Here is a 14930-nt window from a genome sequence, read left to right as displayed (position 1 = left end):
TCCTTAGCTCCACTAAGCTTCTGCACATATAACTCATGTGGCCCACCACCTCGCACAATTTCATTTCCTCCACGTCCAATAGGGGCTGGACTCAACTTGACTCAACTTAAGACTTGATTTTGGGTTAAGTTAGCGGGTTAGTATCTCCTTCTCCTTCATTTCTCTCTTTTCTCACCATTTTCTTTATTCTTTTTTTTTTTTTTTTTGATTTGGCACTTGGTTCTTTAGATATATAGGGTTTATATAGACCTTTACAGGCCCCTCTTAGAGCTTTTGAAAAGCCTTATGCATAAGAGGCATGCTAAGTCGATGCGAGATTGAGTCACGGGCACTACTCGAGCTATGTTACACCAGGAGGTTTCGATTACTGCATCCAATGATAAAACATGATCTTTATTAAAAATAAAAAACAAAAAAAAAAAAAAATCGATGTTACGATCATCAAATGAGCCACATAGTGGATGAACTAGATTTTTGGATCATTGATTATAAGAGATCCTTATAAACACCCCCTTATCAAAATAAGATTACTTGGCTTTGTGGTCCCCTTGATCAGAGTGAGTACATGACTCAAAACGTGCCAAATATAAATGTCAATTGACGGTCCAGATTGTGCTAGGGTTGACCAGTAGCTGAGTGTTGGCTATGCATAAAGGAGGTAGTGCTGCCGCCAGCTTTATGCAGATCCAACACCTGCACTGCTGGTTGCAGGGTTGCAAGTCCTAGGCACAAAGTTGGCATTGCTAGAATCGACATTGCACAAAATTGACCCTGCCTCCACCAGTACCTCCTCTCAACTGAATGTGGGTTTGGCTGCTTGACTTCTATGATGGACAATCCCTAATTTACCCCAATTTACACTCTTGTTTGGCTTGCACAAGCCTCACTTTCAGATAAAGCTATGGTGCAAATAGTGTGCTAAACCATTCCATGATTTACACTCTGATTCGGTTTGCACGAGCCTTGCTTTTAAATGAAGCTACGGCTCAACAAAACTATACCTATTTAAATTCTAGCCATGTGTCCCTCTGAAAATGCTTATAAAAGTAAGTTTCACCCTCACAACTACCCACAAAAGAGAGCCCCAAAGCCTGAAGAGAATTATGTTTATAAGATTCTGAGATAGAGACAGGGACTCTGACTCTCCATTCCCTCGATCTCTTCTATTATATTTCAACTTCAAAGCCAAAGTCATATTCTCGATCTATCCTTTTCCAGTCTATATATTTCAACCTCACTGCTTTAAACACCTGAGGTAGTAGGCTCTGCTCTGACATCACGTAAAGTATGCTCTACAGTTGCCTCTTTTGAGGATCTTTTGTATCAAAATACGTGACTTAAATGAGTGACCGAAAACTCTATGTTCTTTTTCTTTTTCATACTTTTATCGAAAACCATTTTTCTATTGTTATCATTTTTTTTTGAGTTTATATTTTGTAGTTTTGACATCTAAAGCTTAGCATTTCACTAGAAGTTCTTTGAAACCCCTTTTGAAAGAGTACAGCTTGGCAAAGTAATTAGAGACCATTTTTTACATGGGTGGTAAAAGAGTATCTAACATCTTCATTTTCTATAATCAAGGCCCTTACTCGGTATCCATAGCGCAGATCAATTCATGAGTCACTCGAGTTATTGCAAACCAAGTACACACCCTCGGGGCTCAACTTCTTAGGACATGAGCATGTTGCCTGAGGGGTGATGAACGATATAAGTATAATTATTAGCTTTTCTTCTAAATCCCTCTGCGAGGTTCGAGTATGGAGGTTTTATCTATGGGTTTCATTAGATCTGGATCGACTTAAGATCTGGGCCTTCATATGTTATTACCTATATCAACCAAGCGCCTAAAATCATTAACCTTCTCTTCTCAACTCCTTTGTAAGGTTCGGGTATGGAGGTCTTAGCTATGGGTTTCACTGGATCTAGATGGACTTTAGATTTGGGCTTTCATATGCTATCGCCCATATCAACTGAGCATACAATATTTTCTAGGTTTGCGAAAGACATGCTCTGTGGCTTGCTGGGTATCCAGATCTTGTCACATCAGAAATCTAAGTAAGCTATATTTATATGTCTATCACAACAAATATATATAGATCTAGCATTAGACTCATGCAACCATAAGACGGTTCGACCCAGACGCCCAATGGACAACCTAATAGAAAGTTTTTTTGAGTGTTGACAATCCTACAGTTGGAGGTTCTTGGTGGAGAATATGAAGGCCTTTCATGGAAGATTTGAGATGGTTATGTTTTTCTTCAAGTTAACTCTTGTTGATGGTCTATATTTGCCATGTGAAGCTTCTGAATGCAAGAAATCAGAGCTTTACACACATTTGGCTGGTGGTTCACGAGAATTCTCACTTCGGATGGACAAACGTTGTTGTGTGAAAAACGGCATAAGAAATGGTTCAAATATGGTCCTCTTCGAATGGATTTTAAAGATGGAGATGGAAGTGGACCCCACTAATTAAATGGTAGGGATTTTACTTTGTTTGCACTTTTGGAGTTTTCGTCCGAGCGAGTCGAAAAGGAAGAATGCATCATGCTTATTTTTTTAAAACATAATCCAAGCTAATATGGTTCAACGGCTTTGATTACTTGTGTTAACGGCGAGGGTTTTATGAGAATCATTCTCTTGGATTAAAAAATGAATCCTTCTCCAAAGACGATACAAAAATGAAAGTTTTTGTTTAAAACAGGCTTGCGAATGCTGATTGTCTTCTGGATTAGGTGGGGATCACTGTGATGTTTGTGAGAAAATCCACTCCATTCACCAGTTTTGCAAGATCATGTTAGGGCATGACTTTAAAGATGAGGCAAATCTAAAGCTCATGTGGGCCGCACAACAGGAAAAGTTGGAGGAATATGTCTACAGTTAAAATCTTCATGGGTGATATTTGATAAATTGTTTGGACCATCCAGTGGATCCCACTGCTTCAGATTATTCATATCACTCCACTGGACGGTTAGGATTTAATTATTTGAAGGGGTTAGATTTGTAAATTTTGAGAAAAATATAAAAATATCCATTCCAAGTTGTTTCGCACATTGGAATTAAAGCAAACTCAGTGTTTACATGTTTTCAAATTTGTAATACACACGTGCCAGCTGACACATGTGAATTGATCTGCATGTGAGATCACTCTAAGTTGGGTCGTAGGTTGATCTATGGTTAAACCATTTAGTGGTTCATCTATTGTGTGATTTGGATTTGTTAAAAGTTTATTCTAATTAATCATTCTTAATCAGATGGCTAAAATGATTTGAACCAGAAATCAACGGTTGGATCGTCGTTAGAAACACATATAGGAGTTCACTGAGTTTCTAGGGCAATAAGGTGTAGATGTAAGATTAATCTTCTAAATTAATGGTCAGATCATGATATTTCCCTATGAAGATGCATAAAGTTATATGCACACGCATTCACTAGGCCTCTTTTTTAACTTTGGAAAAGTGGAGATCGAGTAGGATTCTTCCTAATAGATCCGTTAACTTCGGAAATGAGTTCAAATGTCTTAATGCACGGTGTACACCGATAGATTTGTTGCAGATCGATCGTGGATTGTGAAGGGGGTTGTTGCATGATTTTCAAGAAGATCATTCAATTTATATGATGTGAAATCTGATGGACAGTGGATCTTGTGAGTTAGGACCCAAAATTGATAATGTACAACTCAGCTGTACTCTCAAGTCATTGCATAAAGTTTCACCACGATTGCATTTTTAAAAATAGGTGTTTTGAAGTTCAATATCATGTATAATGGTGTTATGGTCCAATTTAAAATTCAATATCGTGTAACACCGAGGACTTTTGATACCCGAGTATCAAAAAGTTCAGGGTGTGACAATAATGAGCACGTGATCATCTCCAACGACCACTTTGCTACGAAGCTAGCCAAGAGACAAACGGACGACCACCCGTCCCGCAAACCATGAATATCTTACATAACAAAGGCTAACCATGAACGAAATGTTATTTCCAATTACCATCTTATCAGGGAGCAACTAAGCAAGCGATCTAGTATTCGTGCTCAGTGACCTTTTTGTCTATAAAGTCTAGTATTTTACCAGATGATAAATTAATTGTCATTAGTTATCATTTTTTATTTTCTTATTTTCCTCTTTAGCCAATTGTAGTTACATTTACATTATTAATTTTAATAATTTCAATGTAGTTTATTTCTTTTAAGTTATATTGTGTTATTATTTAATAGTGTAAGTTATCACTCGCTTAATTAAAAGTCTTTTTCTAAAGGAAAAAAGAACTCATTAAATGGATGACCCTCTCGTTCGCCAATAGCTTGATTCTGCACAATCAGTGGTTAGATAGACAACCAATCTATATAAATCCGATCTTAATCGGTTTATTTCAACTACTGGGATCACAAGGCATCGGTTCAATTTGAGCCACATTCGACTGTCGCACACTCAACACACACATATCGCACGAATAACTAAATTTTAGCCAAACACAATTTGGGCCCAATTTTGATTTTGAGTACGAATCAAAGCTATTAGATGGATCATAGGCCAAAGATTACACATCACCGGTCTCTTTGTTAAGTTAGCCTAATGGATGACCAAGAGCTTGAAATGGAAAAGAGTAAGCAACACAAATGCAACCAACAAATGTCTATTAGTCGCTGGATAGAATCATTTCATTAAAATGTAGCAAAGTTACCCTCAAAGGCCCCATTATTTAGACAGTTACACGGGTTACATGAAAGCGGATTGTATGGTGTGACCTCAGTGGTCTATTGACATCACCAAGTTCTATGGGCCCTACCATGATGTATGTGTTATGTCCATGCCGTGATTGTAACAACTTTATTACCCAACTCAGACTTGTAATCAGGGAGTTATGGTTGTTTTTGTGGGATTGGTGACCCATAACGATTGTCGGCGATCTACAGTGAAAATATCGATGATCCACAGTAAATATAGGCGATCCATAGTGAATATCGGTAAGCCGCACTGAATATCGGCGATCCACAATGAATATCGACAATCCACAATGAATATCAGTGATCCACAGTGAATATCAACAATCCACCATACAACATTCATCCATTACAATATTCTTCCATTACAAAAATTTATCCATCACAATATTCATTACATTAATTTATTACAATATTCTTTCATTACAAAATTCATCCATTAGCACATTCTTCCATTATAAATTCATCCTTTACAATTGTATTTTAATATATATGCCCCACTTTATAATACTTTATGGATGTGATGAATAGATGAATGTTGACATAGAAGAATGCTATAATAGATGTATGTTGTAAAGTGGATCGCTGACATTTACCTTGGATCGCCAATTATATCAGTCATCCACACTAGGTATCTATGATCCTTGGTGAATATCAATGATACATAGTGAATATCAGCGATCCGTAATGAATATCGGTGATCCACCATATGACATTCATCAATTTCAATATTCTTCTATTACAAAATTCATCCAATATAACATTCTACCATCTTAATATTCTTCTATTACAAAAAATCATCCATTACAATATTCTTCCATTATAAAAAAAATCATCCATTAAAATAATCTTCTATTACAAAAATTCATCCATTACAACATTCTTCTACACCATCCTCCTTTGCACAAACTCTCATCATTCATACCCAACCAATTTATTAAAAAAAAACTATAATGTATGACGTCAATAAAGTAGAAGGGCTGAAAGTTGACTTTCTTTATTAAAAATATAAAATTTGAAAGGCTACACATATAAAAGAAACGATTTCTTAATATCTTGATTTGGCCAATTTCGCTCCAACTCATATCGAGAGGTGCAGTTGGTCAAGGTTGCAGCAGTCCCGGATAAATTCTCCCACTACGAAACTGTTTCAACATCTTTCTACTCATAGAGGGTAAGTATTTATCACAAGGAGCTATTTCCCCATGGTCTGAGTATTTCAGCATCTTCCAAACTTTTAGTTGTCAATAGTGCTACGTATTGGGCCACTTGAAGTAATATTTTGACTCTATGAAGACGATCTTTCAGTTATGCAAGACAATGTTCTCTTCTGATTTGATGTCCCAATCTATTCTCAAGACTAGAGAACTGTTTGATAGAGTGAAGGGCAATATGGTATTGCATGCAAAGGGTATCTAAAGTGGCTTGGTTAGTATTACTTTTATCTTACATTTGTCTTGGTTGTTCTTGATGAGCTCAATGATTTTGATGCCATTATGTCATTAGAACATAAAAGTGTTAGACCTTGCGGAATTCCCCGAGAATGGGTTGAACCAGTCGTAAAACGATGACTATTTCACACACAAGAGTGTTTGTAGTATCAAAGGGTTAGAGTTCTTGGAGATGTGCAACAATCTCTCCATCTCTTCTCGTAAGACATATAGTCAACAGATCTAACTCAAAGAAAGAAATCACGAAAATATTGGCCCTGCGAACAGCATCAGAAGCCATAACAAAAGAGATTAATTTCTTCAAGAAGATTAGATAAGCCGAAAGGATGGGAATAAGGAGGCTCGATGGTCTACAAGACATGTAATGCATGTGATTCTGTAGTACATGAAAGGATTCTACCTCGCAAAAAGATATTGTAGTGCATGAAAGACAATATTAGATTTAAATGTAATCATACCAATTCATCTAAAGACACTATATATAGTGCATATTTACTATAGATCGTAAATATTCATTGTGGACCGCGGATGTTCATTGAGGACCATGGATATTCATTGTGGACCGCGGATATTCATTGTAAATATTTGTGGTCCATAATGAATATCAACGGTCCACTGTTAATATCCACGGTCCATAATGAATATCAGCAAACCATTATTAATATCAGTGGTCCATAGTGAATATTAGTGGTCCACTATCAACATATGTGGTTCATAGTGAATATTAGCAGTCCATTGTTAATATCTGCGATCCATAGTAAATATTAGGGGTGTCGAGCTGGCCTCAACTCAACTCGGCTCGGCCATTAGTTGACCTCACCTCGAACTCGGCTCAGCTCGGTCCTCGAGCTTGACTAGCCAGCTCGGCTCAGTTCAGTCAACAGCTCGGGCTAGTTCAAGCCAAGTTCGAGCCAAGATCAAGCCGAGTTCACCATTGCAGCATTTTCACAAACACCTGGACTACACCTTCAAAATCTCACTATATTTGAGACAATAGCAATGGTTTTATAGGTATTTTATCAAACACCTATTAAGCAACATAAAAATCAAGAAAAAAAAGGGTGTTGGTTTCATATACATACCTTCTTTGCCATAAGCCACACTTCTTTGAGTCATTTCATCAAACAATTGGTGAGCAACATCAATATCAAAGTAATTGAGTCACTGAACTAGTTCAATCCGAGTTCGATTCGAGCTGGGTTCGATCAGAGTTGAGTCAAGTTGGGGCCAACTCGAACATGGGTCGAACTCATTTTTGAGCTCAAAAAATCAGCTCGACTCGGCTCGAACTCAGCTTCGAATCGAGCTTTTTCAAGTCGAGTCGAGCTAGCCGAGCTAGCTCGGTTCGTGTACACCTCTAATGAATATCAGTGGGCTACTGTTAATATTAGCATCCACAGTGAATATCAATGGGCCACTATTAATATAAGCGGTCCATAGTGAATATCAACGATTAACTGTTATTATCCACGGTCCACGGTGAATATTAGCGGGCCATTGTTAATATCAACGGTCCTGTAACAACCTTGGAAATTTTTGTGCTAATCTTTCCTTAAGCAGTTGTTTTTGGGGTAATTAGCGCTATACTCGATTGCTTGTGAAATTCGCATCAATCACTTTAAATTGTATCTGCATGGCTCAAAAATTGTATATTAGTTAGCGCTACATTACTCTGAAATCTGGGATCCATCGCTAAATCCAGTTGTTCTGGGAAATTTTTGAAAGTTTTGGATCGGACCTGGACCACGCGTCGAAAGTTCGATAGCGATGATCTTAGGCTATTGCGGTCACCATGTTGGGCTTGACCATCACCTCGAAAATCAAGTCCATCTGATGTTCTGGGTCGATTTAATTGAGTTCGGAGTGAAGAGTGTGAGAACGGTTGGATATTTAATAAGTTTTTATGAAATCTGAGTCGTGTTGCTTACGCGACGATTTTAAGCTATCTGACCGTTGGATTCTGACCCAATTTCACCCTCTGATCAGGGAAGGTGGCCCAGGCATATCCTAGTGCTTGTGGACCTAATCGAGATTCCATGACCGTTGAATTGAGTGTGGTCCCCCACGGCTGATCTGAAGAGCCGGTCGGTATAAAAACTCAGCTTGACCTAGATCCATGGTCAATGAGCTTAAGTCCGACCTTTCGTGGTTATAGGCCCACCAGAAGTGCTTCGTTGGATCGTAAAAGGCAGGTTTTGGTTATACTTTAAGTATACCTTGACCCTGGGGTTATTTTCATCAATTTGAGGCCTATTTATAGTCCTTAAACCCTAGCTCTCTTCTCCAAACGAATTTTCTCTAACCCTAGCTTGGAAAGAGAGTGGAAAAGAGAGAGATAGTGAGAGAGATAAGTTGGTGAATCATCTTGGATTCTTCCTTGTTCTTCTTCATCTTTGAACCTTCACTTTGAATCGTTATTCTGACGGTTCTGAGTTCATTTTGGGGTAAGTTAACCTAACCCTAACCTGTGTTAGAGCTTAGATTAGTTTGGTGTTGTTGTATCTCATTTCTATCCTTGTTTTAGGGTATTCTATCGCCGTTGACGAAGACAACTCGTCTAAATCAGTTCGATGTTTCTTTCCTTGCTTAAGGTGCGGACTTTAAGTGTATAAGTTATGGTTTTCAAGGCTTTCAATGCCAGTTAGTGATTTATTCTTGTTATGGATGAGATTTCACATGTCAAATGTTGTGTTTACGTTACTTTCCTGATATGCATGCGTTATATTGAGATTTATATATTCTATGTGTATTTATAAAGTACCATATACGTATAAAATATGCACTTGTGTTTGCCATGATTATTTGTCATGTATGTATGCTAGATGTATGTATGACAACTCCTTGGTAAAAGGAATTGTCTAAATGCATGTATTCCAACACACGTCATGTATGTTGTATCATGTATGCTAAGTGTTTGTAGAAATGCATGAATGATCTAAAGTGTAACTTATTACACTAACTGCGGGCGTTGAGAAGTGATTCTCAACACTCCTATTGATGTGCATGATTTCCTTTATGCAAGTTACATTCCATGTTATTTAAATTCAAGCATTTCATATGCTTACATTTATGTTAAGTTGATATTCTTCAAATGTCTATGTACCATGATTTGAGTTGTTGCTCCTTTACTGTTTTACATTCAATATGAACATCTATAGTAGTGTAATGTGTTTGGGACTATGCATTAGTCCAGGAAATCTGTAATCGACCCTATGTTCGTGGTTGAGGTTGCTTTCGCCATGTAGGACGTATTAGACGAACCCGAGCCGTATTAGAGTTATCGGCAGTGGTTTGGCCACGCGGAGTGTTTGCGCACTCTATGTCGCTCAATTCAACGTGCGCTCATACTAGTCGAGTTCGTCAAGTAACCCAATTGTCCAATATATGTTCACCATGTATGGACGCTACTGCTTGAATCTAGGGTACCGAACTTACCAGTGAAATCTTAATAACCATGGTACCTTGATCCGCTAAGACTCATGAGCCGGACATGGTGGTATGGGACACCGTGGTCGAGCTGTCGGCCCACGCTGGGGTGATGAGCCTCCCCGTAGTGACCAGTGAGCAACTAAACTCGTGGGCCGATTATGGTGGTATGGGACACTATATTCGTGCTGTCGGCCTACATTGATTAGTGACGAGCCCTTTGTAGTGACCTCGAGCATACCTGGATACCGCAAGGAGGTGATGAGCCGAACTGTGGTAGTAAATGTATGAAAGGCGTGCATTGATTGGTAACGAGCCCTTTGCTACGACCTGAAACCATATGATCGTATGAGATGCCTAGGACTGACAACCCTAGTATGGATCACTGTTTGGATGGTGATATGAGGAAGGTATCTTAGCTTCCCAATCCTGCTGTATGAAATGTACTAATAACAACTTGGTAATCATATCCATGCACCGCATTTGCATGTGCTTTGTAGATGTGGCGCACTTTGAGGCGATGTCATGCGTAACGTAAGATGAAGACGCTGAGGGTGTACGCGTGAGGGCACGCATCATATTGCATACATCCTTGCATTAACAAGAGTACTTAGGATTTATTTAATCGTTTTGCCTTATCATTACTGTTTGATTGAACTGATAACATGTTAACCAGTGCCTTATTGTTCCACTGAGTTGATCACTCACTCCCACTTTCTGGGGCGGTGTTAAACACCCACCAGACTCTGTCTTAGGGTCTGATGTTGCAGATGTGAATGCGACTTCTGAGGCAGAGCGGGAGATGTATGATGATGAGGCTGCTTTCTCTTATATGCAGTTTTCAGATGGGTTCTAGCGAGCCTTAGTCTGATGCGCGGGATGCTGGGATTATTTTTGGGAACTTAAATGATGTAACTTGATACTTATAATTTTGTTAAATAACACTTTCATATGACCTGGCTTGTATATGTACTTCAGGGATTTACACTTGTACACATATTTTTCTATAAGTCTTCCGCTTGCTTTATTCACTTATCCCTGATTCATATCTGTGTTTTGGCTTAATCTATTCCATGTTTTATGTACTAATACAGTCAACATACATCCATCATTAAATATGTTGCATAAGTGATGTTTTGGAACTCGGGAGCTGAGTTATGCTCGACCCCCGAATTTCAGGGCGTTACAGGTCCACTGTTAATATCGCGGTCCATAGTGAATATCAACAGGCCACTGTTAATATCAGCAATCCATAGTGAATATCAATAGCCCACTATTAATATCCATGATCCATTATGAATATAAGCATGCCATTATTAATATCAGCGATCCACAGTGAACATCTACGGCCCATGTAGTCCCACCATTCACACAAACAAATAAAAAATGAGACCCCCACACTCCTCTTTGTTTCAAAAGCTCCCACTATATATATATATATATATATATATATATATATATATATATATATATATATATATATATATATATATATATATATATATATATATATATATAAAATCCACAAAACTATAAAGGGAACCACCACACCCTCCCTTTCACAAACTCCCACCGGTCATAACCAACCAGACAAAAAACAAAAACAAATATAAAGGAAACCACCACACCCTCCTCTCTTTTACAATAAAAACAAAACTAAAAAAACTTACCTTTGGTCACCATAACTTTTACGTCATAGATTATGGCCAGAAAACTTCAAAAAACACCATGGTTTTCTGTCCGGAGAGTGTTTTGAGTTTCATCGAGCCTTCACGGGAGCTTGTCCGAAGTTTTTCGTCGTCGCCCGAAGATTATAATGTCCAACCATACAACTAACAACCATCAAACAAGCTTCAGATTTGTGTGTTTTAAGGAAGTGAAAAAAATGAAGAAGAAAAAGGAAACGACCAAATGGCACTCGTGCAGCAAGGGTCCCACATTTTGAATCCAACCACATCTTATGTGGGGCTCACTGGATTGTCATAAAGCAAATCCAATCCGTTCACATGTAAGAGATTTTAATTTCATGATATTGATCTAAATTTGAGGGCAAAATTCATCATAAATGGACCACATGAGAGGAAACCGTTTAGAATTAATGCACAACATTAGTATAGTTGTGAGTCATAGAGATTTTCAAATAGAAAAGTGAAAAAATTCTTCTATGGATTCAGGGTTGTCCAATTAAAATGAACGGATCAAATTGGCTAAGGAGTTGGTTAAATCCTTATTTTTTGTGGGCCACCCCACTTTTTCTAAAAATCTTTCTCCTCCTGATATAAGAGCCCGCTGTACGAGTAGTAGTTGTAGTAGATGGCCATCTTCATCCTAAAAAAATGAAAAAAGGTACTCGTGAATGGAAAAAATTAAGGTAAAAAATAAAAGAGAAAGACTAAAGTCAGCACCACGGAATATTATACATATAGAGGGAGAGAGAATGCACACCAGCGCACCTTTGCACATGTGTCATGGGCGTATAATCCAAGCAGCCTATGTGATGTGGAATCCCATGAAACTCCAAGGGATAAATTTTTACCCTGATATAAAATTTTGGTGGGCCATATCTAAGAGAAATGCAAATCAAGGGAGGAAACTGTTTTCATTTTTCATGGCCTACAAAAGCTTTCGATCAAGGTAAAAATTGGCCCTAGGGGGTTTCATGAGGTGCTGCTTCACGTGGACCGTTCAGATTTTAGAGTCGCATCATGTATGATGAGTTCTCCAAAAGGTTGGCACGTGTTCCTTGTGAATTGGTGCGCGGCCGAGCTATATATATATATATATATATATATATATATATATATATATATATATATATATATATATATATATATATATATATATATATATATATGTTACAGGAGATGGATTAAGCTGTTAACGGTGTTACCCTGACCGGTAAAAAATGGATGGAGAGGATTGATATTCAGAAAATCATCAATGTGAGCTCTGGTAAACTTTAGCCAGGTAACACACCTAATCAGCTCAGTTTTATAATGCGTGTCAACCAACCACCATGCCAGGTAATCAGAAGACTCCGAAATCAAAAGCTTGCATTCCCTGTCAGAACAGGAAAGGGGTAGTTATAAAATACTCAGGCACCGTAGGAACCTTGGTAGACATGCACTCAAAAAATGTACGCGTAGAATACATTAACACAAACTAAATTAAATAAAATTTGGAACCAATTCACTCATTAAATCAGATTGTTTGAATGACCCTAATCTCTAATTCGTGGACACTTATTCGTTCAAATAAAACCATTGGATATTTTTACTTTTACTCATCCAATAAATGTCCACCTATCTATAGTCAAATAATCAAATATATCATATGTTATAGCCCATGACGCATTTATTGTTGGAAAAATAATTTAGACTTACTTGTTTGTCGTGTAAGCAATATCTAAGTTATTTTGAAGTGACTGTGCATCATCCATCATATTTTGTCAGAGTATCAAAGTTTCTCTCAATGAAAATGAGAAATTTACAACGGTACGACCCATTTATGGCTCATTTACATTTTTAGGCTCACTTATTTTTGCCTCGCAAGAATAATCCCCATGCGTACGGACGACTTGCCAATGGTCAAAGAAAATGCCCTGCTTGGGTTTCCTATGGCTACGGATTATAACCGTAGCCATAACCATAGCCCTGCTTTTTCTATATGTCCTTCAATATGTATGGAAGGTCTTTCGATATGTACTTCAATATGTATCGAAGGTCTTTCGATATTATTGAAAAGGGTCCAGAACTATACAACGAGTTTGCCTCAAAAATCCTACAATTTTCGATACATATCTAAGAGTACTTGATATGTATCGAAGGTATTTTCCTATGGCTACGGATTATAACCATAGCCATAACTGTAGTCTGTGGCAGTCCCTGCAAAATTTAATTAATTAATTAATTTATTTTTACATGGAGAACTTTATTCTACCTACAATTTTCTCTAATAAATATTTATATAAATATATATATATAAGCATATAAAAAAAATTTCTCTCTTTTTTTCATTTCTTTCTTTATTCATTTAACAAGAATATCTTCTAAACCAAAATTAGTTACTTAACGTACCCTATATGATTTTGGGGTAGGAGAAGCTACTTTAGCCAAACAACCTGGTTATTTTCCAAGATTCTATCAAGTCAATGGTCAAAAATCCATTTCAATCACTTCGCGGTCAATTTCAATCAGTTCGTGGTCAATTTCATTCATTTCATTTACTTCGCGATTAATTCTATGCATTTCACCGTCAATCCCGGCGATTCCCCTTCACTTCACGGTCAATTCCATGCATTTTACGGTCAATTCCGTGCATTTCACAGTCAATTCCCTTCATTTCACGGTTAATTCCACACATTTCATGGTCAATTCCGGCAATTCCCCTTCACTTCACGGTCAATTCCATGCATTTCATGGTCAATTCCCTTTACTTCACAGTCAATTCAATGCATTTCACGGTCAATTCCCTTCATTTCACGGTCAATTCCATGCATTTCACGGTCAATTCTAGCGATTCCCCTTCACTTCACGATCAACTCCATGCATTTCATAGTCAATTCCCTTTACTTCACAGTCAATTCAATGCATTTCACGGTCAATTCCCTTTACTTCATGGTCATTTTAATGCATTTCATGGTCAATTAGCTTCACTTCATGGTCATTTCCATGCATTTCACGGTCAATTCGCTCCACTTCACGGTCATTCCATGCATTTCACGGTCAATTCCCTTCACTTCACAGTTAATTGTGTGCATTTCACAATCAATTCCCTTCATTTCACGATCAATTCCATGCATTTCATGGTCAATTTAATGCATTTCACGGTCAATTTCCTTTACTTCATGGTCATTTCAGTGCATTTCATGGTCAATTTGCTTCACTTCACGGTCATTTCCATTCATTTCACGGTCAATTCGCTTCACTTCACGGTCATTCCATGCATTTCACACTCAATCCTGGCGATTCCCCTTCACTTCACGGTCAATTCCATGCATTTCACGGTCAATTCCCCTTCACTTGACGGTCAATTCCATGCATTTCACGGTCAATTCCCTTTACTTCATGGTCAATTCCCTTCATTTTACGGTCAATTCCATGCATTTCATGGTCAATTCCAGTAATTCCACTTCACTTCACGGTCAATTCCATGCATTTCATGGTCAATTCCCTTTACTTAACGGCCAATTCAATGCATTTCACGGTCAATTCCCTTTACTTCACGGTCATTTCAATGCATTTCACGGTCATTTCCATGCATTTCACTGTCAATTCGCTCTACTTCATGGTCATTCCATGCATTTCACGGTCAATTCGCTTCACTTCACG

At 37.8% G+C, this 14930-nt stretch overlaps 1 long non-coding RNA gene across 1 annotated transcript; it reads left to right on the top strand.

Annotated features, from left to right (window-relative positions):
- The first annotated feature begins 7588 nt into the window (after positions 1 to 7588).
- Positions 7589 to 11039, top strand: LOC131224856 (uncharacterized). The gene is made up of 2 exons (XR_009161198.1): positions 7589 to 7686; positions 10790 to 11039. It is a non-coding gene; the product is annotated as an uncharacterized LOC131224856 (long non-coding RNA).
- The last annotated feature ends 3891 nt before the right edge of the window (positions 11040 to 14930 follow it).

Source organism: Magnolia sinica, chromosome 14 (genome assembly GCF_029962835.1).
Source record: "Magnolia sinica isolate HGM2019 chromosome 14, MsV1, whole genome shotgun sequence".
Classification (NCBI taxonomy): domain Eukaryota; kingdom Viridiplantae; phylum Streptophyta; class Magnoliopsida; order Magnoliales; family Magnoliaceae; genus Magnolia; species Magnolia sinica.
The sequence above is the reverse complement of the archived record's forward strand: the minus strand, read 5'-3'. Positions and strand labels throughout refer to the sequence as shown.